The sequence below is a fragment of the Alexandromys fortis genome, unplaced genomic scaffold, assembly GCF_014885135.2.
Source record: "Alexandromys fortis isolate MF-2015 unplaced genomic scaffold, M_Fortis_MF-2015_v1.1 scaffold_19, whole genome shotgun sequence".
NCBI classification, from domain to species: Eukaryota; Metazoa; Chordata; class Mammalia; order Rodentia; family Cricetidae; genus Alexandromys; species Alexandromys fortis.
The window spans coordinates 8,072,846-8,086,316 of NW_026067890.1; the positions used below are offsets into that span (position 1 = coordinate 8,072,846).

Genomic DNA, 13,471 nt, shown 5'->3' on the forward strand with positions numbered 1-13,471 from the left:
GTTCTTCACTTTTCTGTCCTCAAGTGCCTACTGTGGGGTAAGAGTTATTACTCTTGCCATCTCGGAAAAGTACAAAGAACTTCTCCCTATAGTTTTGTCTCTGTGATTGCATAGAAAGAAATTTAAATCAAAGACAGAAAACCTATCAAGAATGTTGACCCAGTAATTTCTGTATTAGAAAATGTTGCGATAGAAAATATTCTTTCCTTTCTTCCTTCCTTCCTTCCTTCCTTCCTTCCTTCCTTCCTTCCTTCCTTCCTTCCTTCCTTTTTTTTTTTTTGTCTGCTCACAGTGTCATCCAAGAATCCCAGTTTGCTCTGTTTTCTGGGGCCCCACCTCCAGACCCTAGCCTCCAATCTTCAGTTATGTACACTAAAAGGAGGCAGAGAACTGCAGAGCTGTGCAACTTCCTTGAAGACAGAAAGCAACCAAGACACTGCATTCACTCTCCATGTTCACTTCCCATTTGCTGACAGCCACGTCGATGTCGAAGCAGATCTGGAGTAAAGTTCGCAAGTGTGGTCCCCAGACTAAAACCCTGGGGCCTTCTGTTATTAGAGATGAAGAAGAGAATGGATTCTAGGGATCAGAGCACAGGATAAGGTGTGTTACCTAAAGGGCAGGATTAAGGGGGTGTTCACGCTCGGGTTTTCCCTTGCTGCTGAAGCATGAAGGTGTTTGTTGCATGCAGGGTACCTCCCTTGACCTTCTCTAGTTTTGCCCTGGCTGTGGGCTAGTAGCTGCCTTGGTGGCCCTTTAGTTGTAAAGGAGCATGTAACACTTAATTCACAGTCTGACTCGGGGTCCATGCACTGGGGAGGAAGCACTTAACCCCAAAGAAATTTGAGCTGGTACAAATAGAATAAATATAAGGTAGGTAACCAGAAAAAAATAAGATTGATTACAAATAAATTTATGATTTCAAAATTTAGAACCTAGCACCATGGGTTTGAGAAAAGTTCTGTAATTACAATTATAGCTTCCCGTATTTTTTAAATACTAGATTCTTTTTTAAAAAGTTCTTTCATGAGTCTTTGAGACTCAATGTATTATTGTATTCACCAGGTTTAAGCACACAGTCCCCTGTATGGACACTCACACTATGATGGAGTTTATGGAGCTAGTACATGGGCACGGGCATGGTGACAGGTGGCTTTCATTAGTGTCACTGGATTTGTGCTGATTCTGCAAAAGAAAGGCAATTCAGCAACAACCAAAGATTACATCAAGAGCCGGTGAGATAAGAGCAGATAAACCGAAAACATAAATAACTAATTTGATAAATTTAAAACTGCTGTGTTTATCTAGAGGTCATTTTAGTGTCTAGAATGTATGGAAGAACCTAGTAGTTTATGCTTAATGTTGCCAGTATTCCAGGTGCCCTTCCTGTGCCCTGGGTAGAGTTGATTACAATTCCAAGAGTGCTTAATATTCTAATCAAAGATTTCTATTTTTATTGTAATTAAAAATTTAAATTTATTTATTTTATCTGTATAGGTATTTTGTCAGCATGTATGTGTGTGCCTGGTGTCCACAGAGCTGAGAAGTGGCCCTGGGATCCCCTGGGCCTGGAGTAACAGACAGTTGTGAGCCATGTGTGTGCTGGGAGCCAAACATGGGTCCTCAAGAGCAGCCAGTGCTCTTAACTACTGACCCATGTCTCCAGCCACGAGGAGTTCCGTCTTAAGACAAAACAGAAATCACAACATAAAACATATACTATGCTGAGGAGGAGAAGTGTTTTAGATTCTGAGAGGTAAAGTAATTAGTAACAACATGTAAACATCTGTGAACCTGGATAGAAAGAGTAGCATCAAAGTGAACAAACCCGGAATTGCGAGACGGCTCCTTTGGAAGCCATGCTAATGTGAAGATCTACTTGAGTTTGAATCCTCAGAATCTGTGTGGAAGAGTTGGGCATAGTAATTCAAGAGTCTTCAACCCCCACGCTCCTGGGGAGAGGGGGAGTAAAGACAAGATACGAGAATTCCTAGAAGCTTGGCAGCCAGTTAGGCTGGCACATACATCAGGAGAGCAACAGAGTCCCTGTTAAACAAGACTGAAGATGACAGACCCCCAAGGCTGTCCTCTGACCCCCCACAGGAACACTATGTATGTGTCTACATTCACACAGATGAGTGTGCACCTAGTGTGGTTGGTGGTGCAAGCAGTTAATCCCAACACTTGGGAGGCAAAGGCAGGTGAGTCTCTGTGAGTTGGAGGCCAGCCTGGGCTAAGTAGCAAGTTCGAGGCTAGTTGGGGCAATGTAGTGAAACCTAGTCTCAGTCAATCAAATGTAACAAAAGAACGTGTACTTGCAATCACCACACACTGCAGACAGTACTAATCATTCTACATATTTTTTAAGGTCTTAACTGCAAGCATCTTTCATATATTGTATCAATAACTCTCAGAAGGAAGGGACCTTCATTTTCTCATGTTTCTGATTGCTTAATGGAATTATCACAACACATACACACACAGATGAACATAGACACACGTGGACTCATACACACATGCACGTATATTCAAATATTTTAGACAAGAATTTCAGAAAGTTTATCAGGAAAAATTTTCCCAGGTTATTAAAAAAAAAGCTATTTCAGAGAGGTTGAAAATGGGCAAGAGTAGCTAGCTATAACACACCCACCAGAGAATTCTGTCCAATTGTGAATTGCAATTGGGTGAGGTAAAAAACTTTTCCTCTCTCGTTGCCATCTATGAGACTTTACAAGCTTGTCGGAGGCCTTCTGTGGTTGCAGTTAATCCATTTTATCTGTTAACATTTCTTAATGGGAATAAAAGTAACATAAAGGGAGGCTCTGAAGAGGGTTTAAACACTTAGTACTGGAAACTCATTTAGCATCTTTCTAATTGCCGGCATTCTCGTCTCTATTCTCAGCCCACTTAATTCATTTGTGGGTCCCCGTTGACAGGCTAGCGCATCTACTGGGAGCCCTTGGTGGAGGGCCTTAGTCTGCACCACCGTTCTGCTTCCTATAATGAGAGGGCTGAGCAGGCAGGACTCGTTAGGCGTCTTTCTCATCTGCTGGGACCTTAATTATTCAGCAGTTGGTTGGCTCTTTGAGGACTAGGCAGCTTTCATTTCCACTCTCTCGCCCCCGCAGATGCCAGCTTTGCCGCTGCACAGATCGTTAGCACATCTGCCGAGGGCAGTTGGGGACAGAGCCGCATGGTGGATCCCATTGTCCACTCGTTTGCTACGTCTCACCTCACTTAAGAAAACCTTGAAGGGCAGAGGGGATTGACGCACACAAGTGTAAGTCACCGGCTGGGGGTTTTAAGATCCCCATTAGCCATGCTATTTCTTGTTCTTCAAAAACGAAAATGTCTGCACACGTTCTTGAAGTGTTAAAATAGGGACATAGTCGTGGCCATGTAACAATGTAATGGATGCCGCTCTATTATCCTACAGAAAATCCCACCAATTCCATGCTCTATAGAAGTTTGTGAAACCCTCTCCCCTTTGTTTCTCTTGACCTTGATTTTTTTTTTCTCAAGAGGACAGGTAAGATTTTCTGTAACTGTTATTCCATTGGGTGATTTTTTTTTTTCGGTTTACTTACATGTACACACAAAAACATTTCCAACTCAGGACATAATAAATCTACAGTGAAGAACTTGGGAAAGGAAGACACAGGGAAAAGAATTAAACAAGAGAAAAATGAATGTAATGCTTTCTTTGAGATGTATCTTATATCAAAATTTTCTTTCAGAAGTTGAAGAGTAAGTAAAATTTTATTTTCTCTGTATTGTTGAATGAACCTAGGGCCTCCCTCATTTTAGGCAAGTTTCAGGGGTTCTGCTGCGGTGACAAAACCCCATGACCAAAAGCAGCTTGGAGAAGAAAGGCTTCCTTTCATCTTGCAGTTTTTAGTCCATCATCTAGGAAAGCCAGGGCAGGAACTCAAGACAGGAACAGAAGCAATGGCCGTGGAGGAGTGCTGCTTGCTGGCTCGCTTTCCGTGGCTTGCTGTCTGTTTTCTTACAGCATCCAGGACAACCTGCCAAGGGTCACACTGCTCATGAGCAGGGACAAGCCACACCAATCATCAATCCAGAAAATGCTCTGTAGGCTTACCCAAAGGCCGATGTGGTTCTTACTTCTTCCTGTGTGGTTCTAGCTTTTGTCAAATTGCCGTTAAAATCTAGCTGCCACAGTCAGCTGGCTGCCACTGCGCTATACCCATTCCGTATTCACTTTCTATTTTGAAACAGGTCTCACTAAGTTGGCTGGAAGTGAACTCTCCAAGCTGAAACAAGCCTGTTTGCAACCCTCATGCCTCAGCCTCCTCAGATCCAGGCTACAATGACAATCCCAGACCACTAGACCCAGCTCAAGTGAGGAATTACGCTTCACATTGTGATAAGTAGCTAATTTAATACAGAACCTAATGCTACCGTTTGTTATTTTAGCATGCATTATCAATAGTAGCTAATATAATAAACTGTCCTTTTATAAACAACTATTTTAAAAGAACTAGGAAATCACAGGGGAAATAGCATCTCATGTTACAAAATGGAGGCATGGACCATACCTGAGTGAGGATATCAGAAATTATAGGCCGGATATGGCGGTGCCTGCCCAGCTCTCAGGACATTGAGGTAGAGTTGGAAGTTGAAGGCCACGCTGGGCTATATGAGGATATCCTAGCTCAAAAATCTAAAACAATAACAACAAAGCCTAATTTTCTAAGAATAATTTCCTTCGAATAATTCATACAGAATCATTGAAAAATGTTCAAAATCTTCAACAACGGTGTCGGTGGAGGGGTCAAATGAACACAGCACACCATTACAATGGAATTTTCCGGTAAGTGTTCACGGCCAAGAAATGACTTCATGATGATGTGAGTGAAAAAGAACAAAGCCAAAACTTCTTCGTGACTCCAGTTTAGCAGTTCCAGCCTCCAGTGGAGAGAATGCATGCCTAGACACACACACATACACACGCGTGTGCACACACAACACTCACACATTCATGCATGCACGTGCACACACAGACACGCACCACAGAAACAGTGAGAGAAAGTCAACACCAATGAAGAGTTAACTAACAGGGATTATATCTAGAACATGGTATTAAACAATTCTCTGTGTTTTTCTTATTTTGTGTATTTTGCATAATAATTGCTTCTTATATTTAAAAGGTATAACAACACTGATAAAATCCTCTTCTCATTCTGCATATTTTTATGTATGAATGCATGCACATGTTAACGCCTGCTGCAGAGATTTGGTCATATATCTTCCAGAGAACTAAATTTCCTTGAAGAAGGAAGTCTTGTTTTTCCTAGCACACAGTGTCAAAAAGCGTTTCTTAACTTTCACACCTTCATGAAACACTCAGAAAAATTCACAATTCGCCGAGCACCCAGCTGTCAGAGCACGTGTCCCATATTCCAAGTGTTAACGTTTGCCACACTTTTCTGTCGTTTACCATCTGTCAATATCTGTCTGTCTGTCTGTCTGCTACTGGTCTGAACACTCACTGCTTCTGTGAGTTCACCTTTTAGACTCCACCTATGAGATCATACTGTCTTTACCTTGTTTCACTTATCACAGTGTACTCTGAAGTCTGTCTGTCTACGCTGTTGCAGACGTCATATGCTCTTATTCCCTAACTTGCCTTGTGTGACTGCCTTCTGGCCAAGCAACTGCCATCTTGGGGTGTCTATCTGCCTCCCCCCACTTTACAAAAGATCATCTCAACTGGGTGTTGATAGTGTGCACCCCCACATAGAGGGGCAATAAGGCGTGAGACTCTTACCTGAGAACCCAGCCACTCCCTCCCACCCAGCACCACTGTGTGTGGTCTGGGGAAGGCAATGGAGTGTATAGAGACCTAGGAAGACTAGAGCTGGGGCTGTATCTATGCAACTAGGGAGTAGCTCTCTGTTTGGTAAATTCTTCCAGGTACGGCCAGTTGGAAAAGGAGTGCCCATACCCCCTGCAAGTAGCCTCCCACCCTAGGCTCTATAAAGAAGCCTAATAAATTCACTGGCTGCCCAGAGCGAACTTTGATGGAATCTTGCCATGGTTTATAGTAGCAACCCTGGGAGGAGGGATAGACATTGATAGATATTCTTCCTTTGGGAAGGAATTTTAGCAACATAAGTATTTAAAATTTTCTGGTTCTTCTAAAGTTATCACAGCTATTACCTACAAGTTTGGATATTTAAATTTATTTTGTGCAATTTTAAATATCAACTTTCTATGTTGTTGTAGGTCTTTTTGTTCTTGTGTCTTCTTAACTGCATTTTGAAATAATTAATCGGTAATGTTTTGTAAGGTTGTGTGATGTGCACTAATCCCTGAAGATCAACAATCACATTCTTTGATTTCTACCATTTCAGAATCATTTTAAAAATATAATTATTTCTTTATGTCTTTATTTTTGTTTTTTTGGATTTTGTGTGTCTGGTTGTTTCACCTACAGGGTTGTCTGTACACCACACATGTGCAGTGTCCCCAGTGGCCAGAAGAGGGCGTCAGATCCCTTGTGAATGGAGTAAAAGATGGTTGTGAGCTGCCCCCAGGTCCTCTGAAGAGCAGCCAGTGCTCTTAACCACAGAGCCATCACTGCCCCTGTGGTTACTTTAACTCTTAAATTACGCAGGTTTGTAGTTTGTCATTCCAAACACAATTTTACGTCTTTGTTTCATGGTTTCTTAACTTTGCATTTTGTAAGAACTAGACTTATTGGTGATCTATTTGTAAGGTTTTCTGGTGTATACAAATCCCTGGAAGCCCAATACCCAGATTTTTCGATTTCTGTCATTCCAGAAAACCATGTAGATCATGCATCATTGCTTACCTCGAGTCTCAGTGTCTTTCTCTGTGCAAAGATCAATGTCCCACAAAGCCACATCACGACCATCAAACTAAAGAAGCGAGCATGAATTAGATCAGCATCACTGTCTGTCTAACTACAGGTTCCACTCAAATAGCAGCTATCCGAGTAGTGTCCACTGTGAGTCATGCGGCTGGACCATGGCAGTCCATCAGGAATCATGTGATATAGTTATTTTACATGCTGCTTGGGTCCCTTTCTTGGGTCCCTCGAAACCTTTTATCAGTCTCTCTCTCTGGTTCCTGATTGGGTTAAATGAGATAATATATATTGTTCTTTCACCACTGGCAATGACGAATTAGAAATTATTTTGTAAGAAGCCCCCAGTAGGGGCTGGAGAAAAGGCTAAAATCATTGGCTGCTCTCTCAGAGGACACAGGTTCAATCCCCAGCACCCACATGGAAGTTCGCAACTGTCTGTAACTCCAGTTCCAGGGAATCTGGCACCCTCGTGCATATGAGCTGGCAAAATACAAATACACATAAAATAATAATAAATAAATATTTTTTAAAAAATGTTTTCAGCTTGGTTTTGTCTAATGCTTCCTCATGCTTTATGGTTTTCTAAACAAAATAACAAAAATCAACAATATAATGTAAGCACTGTTGTGGTCTCTTTGGAGCATTGGAACAAGACCTGTCTGATGTCACTTTGTCTTTTTCCCTTTGTTTTCAAACAGGGTCTTATGTCTACGAGGCTAGCCTCAAACATCCTGTCCAGTCAGTTTTCCACAGTGGAGCACAATGCCACACTGGGTTCAAGTGGTGCTGAGGTCACGGGCACACCAGCCGAGGCCTCTACCAGCTGGGCAACTTCCTGAGCCCCATCCGTTTGCCTTTTATCTCATGCTATTAATGTTGAAAACTTGGTTAAGATGGCATATTTCAGTTTGTTCACTTTAAAATAAATCACAAGCATGCTATCGTTGATCAATAAGCAATTAAAAATGATCCGAAACAGTAAACATCCCATTCCTCATCAACTTGAAAGCACCAGGCTTTGCATTTTTAATTATTCTTGTCCATGCCAATCATTACTGTAATTGTTGCATTTTGCCAGCACTTTGTAGAGCACAGCATTTCACAACAAAATGGAAACTTTCTTGCCTGCCAATCCACTAGTGTCCCCACGGACTGACTCTTCCACCAGCTCGCTGGATAGCCTACTTTCAGCTCTGTCTTCTAGTCACCTTTCTGACTCAGCATGTTCTCAGCTTTCCCAGTCATTGGGAACTGCTTGAGACCAATTTGAGTGGACAAGCTGAAGCCTTGCCAGCACTAGGGAGGAGCAGCTTCACTGAACCGGATTCAGCCTCTCTGTTCATGTGGCCCCATTATTATGGTCCCTTGAGCCTCTCTATCCCAGAATGGTATTCTTGCTTTGGTGATGGAGCTGGTCGTTTCTTCAAGAAGTCCTGCTTTCTCTTGCTGTGGAATGATTTCTAGAAAACTAAGTCTGGCCAGATGTGGTAGTACATGCTTTAATCCCAGCACTTGGGAGGTGGAGACAAGACCCCTATTGGTTTGAGGCCAGCCTGGTCTACATAGCAAGAGCCTGTCTCAGAAAACAAGGAAACAAAAACAGAACAAAACTTAAACCTGGGCACGAGCTGTGTTCATAGTTGAGAAGATTTCTTTACTTCTTGGGCCTCCCAAGGACTGCACTAGGAAATTGGAAATTTTGGTGTGTGTGTGTGTGTGTGTGTGTGTGTGTGTACACAGCTAGCTATGCCTACAACCACACACACACACACACACACAACTGTTTCTTTCACTATATCTATTTCTACTTACATACTGATCTACTATGAGTTACCATTTCCTTAAAGCAGCATGCTCACGAGCTTCCTCCCATTCCAGTCAAACAGCATGGAATGTTTCCCAGCATTTCTTCCCCCACATTGTGTTTCTTTTCCTCACAGCTGTCAATTCCAGTGTTCTCTGGGAGTAGCTAAATTACTGGGCCTCACAACTTACAGTCTCATCTCCATGAAAGAGAAAGGGAGTTGGGGAGATGGCACAGCAGGTGAAGTAGTTGTCGTACAAGCCTGAGGACCAGTGTTTGGATCCCTAGAGCCCACACAAATGCTGGGTCTGCTTGTGTCTAGCCTGGGCTTGTTTGTGTCTGGCGTAGGTCTGTTTGTATCTAGCCTGGGCCTGTTTGTGTCCAGCCTGTGCCTGCTTGTTTTGTGTCTAGCCTGGGCCTGTAGGTCTGCTTGTGTCCAGGCTGCAATCCCAGCACTGGAGAGGCAGAATGGGATCACCTGAGCAGACTGGTGAGGGAGGCTAATTGAACCTGAGAGTTCCGGGCTCAAGTGAGATCTGGCCTCATATACACGACTGAGCGCTTCTGAAGAAGACACCACATATACCACTCTGGCAGCCACACACACATTTGCATGTGCGTATGCATCAGTACACGTGTGTTCCCCCACCGTGTGAACAGGCACATACATATGTATACCCCCCAAAAATTAATAGTAACTTTCAGTCGTTTGGTTAAGTTTCTGCTGGCCAGGTTCCTCTCATTATAGATGAAGCGCTTCTCCCAATATACTGTGGTTGACTCTGATGGTGAATGATCTTTTTCTTGTCAGTATTTTAACCCCATGGTCTGAGAGGCCATGGATGATCCTTTCCTATGTGTTGTGTGTAGGTGGTTGGAAAGCAGTGATTCACTAACTCTCAATCCCTCCACAGCCATCACCTACTAATTTTCTTTGGTTTGTTTGCTGCGTGGGACAGGGCCCACCTTTAATGCCAGGATTCTGGGAGGCAGAGGCAGGCCAATCTCTGTGAGTCTGAAGCCATCCTACTCTATATAACGGGTTCTACGCCAGCCAGGATTACATAGTAAGACCCTGTCTCCATGTAAGAACAAGAACGGCGTCTCCCCACCCTTCTCTCTTTTTAGTACTTTTGTAAATTTTTGGGCTGCTTTCACAGTTTCGGTATATCAGCACAAAGAAGGATCATGCACAAAGCTCTCTGCTCCAGCATCTCTCACTTCCGTACAAAGCTATACACGCACAGTTTCAGGAATGCAATAACTCATACAAGGGAGTACTCGTAGGGCGTTAAGGGGGAACTCAGAGGATCTGGAGAGCCACTTGTGCTGCTGTGACATCAGCTTCTGAGGACGGGAATGCAGCATCCCATCCATGGGCTACAGCGTAGTTTACCAATACGCCCGTCAGCAGAAGAGATGTCTGAAGGGACCCCTTAATTTGGCACAGCAAGTGTTATCTATTTTTGCACCAATGAACCACATCTTGACACTAGACTCAGTGATGTACTTTGAAAAGAATGTATAGGTCACGACCAGTGTGGCTGTCTGAGAAAGACTGTGGCTATATTTTACAGGAACAGCCCAGGAGAGGATCATATTTTCCATGCTTTCCTCCACAGATGTCTCCGTATTTTTGTTTTTGCTTTTTCTTTTTTTTTTAAGAGGATCGTAGCATAGATTCAACTATATTTCATCACTCGTCAAAGAAATCAGACCAAGTTCAGAATCAGAGACGCAGAGACCAGGTGCTCTGGCATTCTGGCTTTGGTTTTTTCTTCGTTCATGCAGTCACATTGCCGTGGGCCTGTGTGAGGAGAGCAGCGATCCTGTGACCACCGCTGCCTGCTCCTGTGTCTGCCGCCACCGTGGAGGGGCTAGGTGGTCGGGAAGGGCGAGGAATAGTCTCTCCCAGCTCTCAGTGAACTGCGTGCCATCAACGCCACCAAGTCCAGTGTCCTCCCGATAGACATCTACCTAGCGAAGGTTGCAAGTTGATCATATAAGATGAAATCTATTTATCACTGCCGGGGTTTGACCCAGTGATGGCACTGTTAGTACCCAAACGTCATACAACAAAGAACACACTTCTAAGTCATTGGCCGAAAGAGGGCTTGATGAGTTCTCAGTTAATTTTTATTCAAGTATTTATGATCAGTGCTTTCCAAAATAAAAAAAAAAAGTCATTTTATATCATTGTATAGGATACTCTTCTTAACTGTGTAGAGACATGGTTTGGGTTAAATTATTGCACGTTTATGTTCATTTCCTATTGTCTTTCCCCACTATGGTATTAGAACACGGATTTAACACTTGTTTTTTGGTTGTTGTTGTTGTTTTGACATGTGTGATTTGTGCTTTTTTCTTGCTAATTCCAGTTTATTGAAATCCTTAACAAACTTCTCCTCATGCCTCGTTGTTCTGTGAACCAGACCTCATAAATACATCACCTGACGTCTCGCAGGCAGATGCTTGATAACGTGAAGAAACGCATTCCCGCTGCTCAGTGCTCCTATGCTGGGAACACGAGGATTCTACTCAGCTGCGATTCCAACAGACTAGGGGACTGCAATGTCACTGCGGTTAACAGCAAAACATCGCTATGACATTATCAAAGAAATAAAAAAAATTATTATAAAATGCAGCTGTATTTCTTATGCTTTCTAGAAAACATTAAGTTAAAAATGTCACAGTCTCACTGTTTTGTAACTTACATTTTTTTTTTTTTACACTAAGCTGATAGTATAAATTTTGGAAGTGACTGGTGAAGGTTATAATGGCTTAGTTCATATAAATTCCAGTCTGTCGCTACACAGACAAAAATGTCATTTGGCTGCCTAACTAGAAGATACAATATTTTAATAAGTTAGTTTATTTATTTATTTATTTATTTGGTTTTTCGAGACAGGGTTTCTCTGTGGTTTTGGAGCCTGTCCTGGAACTAGCTCTTGTAGACCAGGCTGGCCTCGAACTCACAGAGATTCGCCTGCCTCTACCTCCCGAGTGCTGGGATTAAACGAGTGCGCCACCACCGCCCGGCCCCAATAAGTTTTTAATGTTACTTATTTATCAGCCCATTTTAATGATATCAGAAGATTGTGAGCAGAGTAGAGAGCTGAACAAGAAAGAACAAAGGTAATTTCATAGTATTTCTGTAGTACAATCAATATTCACAATGCCAGCACTGACAAAGTGATACATCAACAAAAGGCGAATTCTTGTAATGCGCCAGTGACTAGACAGGCCCCGAGGTCAGGGTGGCGGGGAAACTGGAAGAACCCTCCAATGTCTCCGTGCTGCAGGGGCTGTGTTCTGTCTTCTCTGGGGCCCACAAAGGAAGATGAGAAACAGATCCACTGATTCCTTCATACCCCCTCCCAACCTTTTCTCCGACCGCTAAAGAGAAAGTTCCAAGGTGGCACGCCCACCATACGGGCACCAGATTTCCAAAGAGGAATTTTAATAAGGGGAAAGTAGAAACTGGACGGGGAGAACACCTTTAGGCTGAGCAAATTGTTCAGAAAAAAAGTATCTTGCAATGGGTGTGGAAAGAGGGAACCAGAACATTGCTAGGGTGGGGCTGGTATATAAAACTGAGAATGGAGGTGTTTACAATGCACCTAAACAAATCGAAAGCAGCGGGTGGATTGATTCAGTTAAATCTTTCCTCCCAAAGGCCTTGGTCAAGCTGTTCTTTAGCAAGCTCTGGAAGGCTGTGCAAGAAAGCTTCTGGCCGCACGTGGGCAAGCCTGGGCGCTGCTCAGCCAGGCCGCTCTCCCCAGGCACCTGTTTCAACCTGTTACTGCTTCACTTCCTGCCTGGTCTAGGATTTAACCTCCTATCTCATTCCTTTGGTGGGCAAACCAAAAGAGTGGTTATCTTAAGCCAGCCTTAAGGAGTTGGGAGATAGGGAGGCAGTCCCGAGGGTTGTTCAGTCTCCTACAAAGGACCTTATCGAATTGCTGATACTACTTGAAAACCGAAAGCACTTGACAGATAGCAGAAAGGCGAAGAAACCTCAGAGATGGACTCTGTCCTCCTGAGATACCTGGCTAGGTGCCGGTACCTGAAAACACCCGTCCCAGCAAAGGAATGACAGAGGTCTTGTCAGGACTGGCCTCCAAGGCAGGATAAGAGGTGATCAAGGTGCAGATTGTGGAGAAGCAAGAAGTGTGGATGCACTTTGGAGCATGTTTTGAACATAGAGCTGACTTTGCTTGGTTTCTGTTGACAGGCACGACTTCTGTGGCCTGGCTGGGGGGTCCTCACTGTCCTCAGAAGCCTGGTGGAGATCTGGTGTTACAAGGCTTTCCCCCTGAAACTCTTCATACTTGGGAGCTGAGCTTTGGGGCTAATGATTGAAGCCATTGCACATTCCCAGGCTAGCTTCTGAGAACTGGCCCGGATCCCAATCAGTTGGTCCTAACTTACAGCAATCTTTTGATGGCATAGTTGGCGAGTGACTGAATCAGAGAGAAATGGGGCATTCCAAGGAGTAGGACAGAGCTATAAAAAACAGGGTGATTGTTTTAAATCAGTGCTGAATCCTCTGGAAGGATATTTACCAAAGGAGGGGGGGGGGACTTTAATTCATAAGATTTGGACGAACAGGAAGATGTCAACATTCTAATTCATTCATTTTTACCTCTCAAACAATACTGGTCAAGTTGTACAGCAGGTAAACGCCAAAGACTTGGTTTCTAGTTTTAGTCCAGTGAGGAAAAAGTTCAAATGCTAGAGGGAAAATACAGAAGTATCAGCACACAATCCTGTTCTTAGCAATAACATTCAATTTGTTTTTCTCTCAAAGG

The 13,471-nt window shown here is 43.3% G+C and overlaps 1 long non-coding RNA gene across 15 annotated transcripts in view; it reads left to right on the plus strand.

Moving 5' to 3' along the window:
• LOC126506583 (uncharacterized) overlaps positions 1 to 11,294 on the plus strand; it is a 27,978-nt gene extending 16,684 nt beyond the window's left edge. For 3 of the 15 annotated variants that reach the window (XR_007593327.1, XR_007593307.1, XR_007593295.1), the window contains exon 3: positions 293 to 11,294. This is a non-coding gene — a long non-coding RNA (uncharacterized lncRNA). The remainder of the gene's footprint in view (positions 1 to 292) is intronic. The other 12 variants (XR_007593371.1, XR_007593363.1, XR_007593362.1 and 9 more) reach the window with 12 other exon arrangements.
• Positions 11,295 to 13,471: the final 2,177 nt, after the last annotated feature.